This window comes from Bison bison, unplaced genomic scaffold (genome assembly GCF_000754665.1).
Source record: "Bison bison bison isolate TAMUID 2011002044 unplaced genomic scaffold, Bison_UMD1.0 scf7180017864068, whole genome shotgun sequence".
Classification (NCBI taxonomy): Eukaryota; Metazoa; Chordata; class Mammalia; order Artiodactyla; family Bovidae; genus Bison; species Bison bison.
In genome coordinates this window covers 4,142,482-4,146,435 of record NW_011494640.1, presented here as the reverse complement: position 1 = coordinate 4,146,435, position 3,954 = coordinate 4,142,482, and positions in this window count along the sequence as shown.

Below are 3,954 nucleotides of genomic sequence, written 5' to 3'. Positions count from 1 at the left end.
CACAGGGGTGTTCAGTGGACGTGTGGTAAGTACGAATGATGAAACCATACTGAATGTTTGCCCAAGAGCCACTTGGAGCCCTCCACTCTGCGCTAAACCACACCAGCTTTCCCCCCCTCCCCATCCCATATGAACCTTGGTTTCCAGAACATTCTTCATCCTTCCCACCCCACTGCTGCATCTGGGTGGCAGCGTTTCTTCTCAGCAGAGGACCCTGCGGTGAGCGGCACACAGGTGGCGTGGGGCTGGTCTCTCTCACCATGTGCTCTGTGCTATCATCCATGAGGCCTGACCCTGCCAGGCCTTATTTTTAACATCCTGCTGCGGTTGCATCTGTCTGAGCCCGAGACTGGTCCCTTGTATGGCACCGCTGTAACTTTAACTTTTACAATTTTAACAAAGAGAGGGCTCCATTTTGCATGTGGCAATGCTGCTGTGCCCTGGGAAGGGCCTGTGGTTACAGTTGGCATCTCAGGAGGCTGGACTGGGGACTGGCAGCCCAAATGCTCCTGGGTAGGACCTGTTCACGGGCTTCCCCGGTGGCTCAGTGGTAAATTCACCTGCAATGCAGGAGACTCGAGACACGGGTTCAATCCCTGGGTCAGGAATAACTTCTTGAGGAGAGCATGGCAACCCACTCCAGTATTCTTGCCTGAAGTATCCCATGGACAGAGGAACCTGGTGGCCTACAGTCCAGAGGGTCGCAAAGAATCGGACACAACTGAGCCCAAAGACCTGTTCACGGGGCCAAGACTCTGGCTTGGGCAAAGAAGATGTCAAGGTGTGACTTTGGCTCATCACACTTCTCTCCCCAAGACCCCAACCTAAGACCCGTGTTCAGGTATTCAGCAAGTCCCTGACCACGGTTGGTGGGAGCCCCTTGGGGCCCTGGGGCTTCCGGACGCTGTGGCTCAGCTCTGTTCTCCCACAAAGCTGAGCAGGTGCAGGGTAGCTGTGAACACACTGCTCGGGGTTCATATATGTTTGTTGTCTGACTCCTTGATAGCTAGGAGGCGGAGAGCAATCCTCGGTCATTGTCCCCATCTTGGACACCTGCTCCTCCCTGCCCCCTCTGCAGTTTGGGGCCAGGTCAGAATCCCGCACCCTGCCCCCAGTTTGTGGATCTGATGAAGGGTGATGAGAGGAGGCTCTGGCCCCGAGGCAGCTGCAGGTGGACTGGGAGTCAGCTTGGGACCAGGCCTGGCCTGAACTTCTAGATGGAAGGTGGGTAAAGGTCTACAAGGTCCTGGAAGGAAGGATGAGGGGGGCTCTATGCAAAGAGGTTTTTCTCCTCAGAAGGGGCTTTATGCCACCTGAGTGTCCACCCTCTAGAATGGCTGTCAGCTAGGGAGGGTGCACCCCAGGTCAGCAAGTGCCTGAGGGTGCAGGTGGCGGAGCTCATGGGGCAGTGGGCCGGGCTCGGCCGGCCTGGTCAGTGGGGGAGGGGCGCAAGGGCAAAGGGGGCGGGCCGGGCAGGATCACTGCTCCTGCTGACACCCACTGCAGGATCCTTGTGACAGAGAGGAAGCCCTAGAAAACCACAAGGTCAGTGCAGGGCAACAGAAAGGAAGAGTCTGAGAAAGGAAGGAAGGCTCGGGAGAGGCCCCTCTCCTCCAGCAGAATCCAACTCCTGTCCCAGCGGAGGGCAGAGGGTGGGCACTGGGGCAGCTGGCTCACCTCCAGGAGGACACCTGCTCAGTCCCTACACCACAGGGCTTAGCCGGGGGCGCCCAGACATGCCCGGGAGAGCCAGGGCTCACCCAGACCCCTCCTTACCCCCACCACCCTCCACGCAGCTACGATACACTGGATGCATTGACACTGGCACTCTGTCAGCCTCTCTGCACTGCTGACTCCCGGTGCAGGCAGGTGTCTCCCTCCCTGGCTGCTGAGAGTGGTGTGGTTTTGCAGGTGGGCGCTGCCCAGAGCTCCGGTCCTGCCTCATGCTTGAGAGAGCCTGATAGAGCCCCTGGAACCTGTTGTGGTCCATCTAACGCAGGCCGCGAGGCCGCAGGTGCTGGGGGAGGATCCTGGATGGGTTTTCTGGGCGAGGGTCAAGGTCCAGCCCTGACCCTAACTGGCTAGATGACCTCAGGAAGGTCACTCTGCTCACTGGCCCTCAGTCCCTGGATCCTAGCTCTGCTGGCCAGTATGTAATTGTGATTCTCAGAGAGTGGGCCCTGTGAGCCTTGCCTAGTTGTGAAGGAGCCGGGTGGAGAAGGTCAAGGCCAGAGCCTGGGTGAAATGCAAATGAGAGCCCAGTATGTAAATCAGTGTTTGTTCCTTCCCTTCTGACAAGACCCAGGGAGACCCAGATGCCTCAGAGAGTGCCCGTGACCTGGCCCCTGTGTGTCCTCGCCGAGGGAAGTGGGCTGGGCTCCTGGGGTCACGGTGGCATTGATCATCTCTCCACTACCTAAGCCCAGGACCCTCGGTGCCTGGTCTAATGAGACACACAGCATTCTGCCCCTTCTGCAGTCATTTGTGTCTGGTGTCATCCCACACACTGTGGGTGGCATCTGTCCCCCTCCCCCAGGTTCAGAGAAGAATGTCTTTCAGCCTGGGGCTGAGTTGGCCCTCTGAGTCTGGGGACTCATATGGCAAAGGTCTTTGAGGAGCTGGCTGGTCACCTACTATAACAGGGACAGTTGTGGCTTTGGGCAGGGGTCTCTAGCACCAAGCTCAGGACCCCTGCCTCCAAGGATGCTAGGCATTCACTTGAGACCGGGGGAGGGGGGTGGTTCTGTGACACGGGCACTGGGAAGCAGGGTGGTTGCTAAGGCTGCCGGCCAGTCAGGCAGCTGGGCCACCTGGGGAGACCCAGATGTTGTCTCTTTTCAGCTCGTTGCTTCCCAAAGTGGGAGGGGAAGACTGGGTAGAACACAAGGAGGAGCCAAAGAGCCCCCTGGGATTCAGGGAAGAGCCATCTGGGAGGGAGAGCCGGGGCCATCTGCTCCCCAGGCTGCGGGCTCAGGGAGCAGAACCGGCTACAGGGAGGGCCTTCTGAGCACCAGCACGCAGGGTCCCCCAGGCCACCCGCCCTCCTCTGGGAACGGGCTCCCAGGGGTCACGGATGGGTGCTGAGTGCATTGAGGAAGAGCTGGGTTTCAAGACCTCTGCACAGCACAAGCCCCTGGGAATTTGTGAGGAGGGGCAGGAAGGAGGCCAGAAAAGGAGGGTCCTCCCCCACCTCCTTCCTTCCCCTGCCTAATGCAGGGCACCGCAGACAACCTTGAACCTAGACCACCTGGCCTTTTCAAAGCCCTTTCAGGCCCTGGACTGGAGAAGGAAATGGCAACCCACTCCAGTATTCTTGCCTGGAGAATCCCTGGGACGGAGGAGACTGGTAGGCTACAGTCCACGGACCCGGCTGAGGGACCTCACTTTCACTTTCGGGCTCTGGAGGTCCCCATTTTATTGAAACTCTTCTTTTCCATCCAAATCGATGAGCCTCGATTCTTGGGAGGAGTTGGAGTCCCCCTGAAGAGCTGAGCGAGGGCCTCAGGGGGAAAAGGAAGGCACGGGGACGGTTACAGACTGGAGGGCCGGTCTCGGGGCCCTGTCCCCTTGGGGCTCTGGCCTCTGACTGTCCCCAGCTGGGAAGCCAGGCTCCCTCCCCCGCCCCCACCCTCCAGGTCCCAGAGAAAAGAGAGCCCCTCCCCAGAGGGCACCCCCCTTCCTGCTTCTGTCACCTGCCAGCAGCTGGAACCCCTGTCCCCAATGAGGAAGCAGAAGTGACCCTGCTACTGTGCTGGCTCCCTTCCCTGCCCCACCCCACTGGGCACCTGACTCCACATGGATCCTCAATGACAGCCCCCTCCCCCAATACCGAAGCCACCAAGTCCCTCCCCTGTTCATGGGAGTGCCCTGAGCCCACCTGTTCCTTGGCTTCCTTCCCCCACAGCCACCCTCCAGAAAGAGATGTCCACACCCACCTCCACTTCCTCCTGCCTT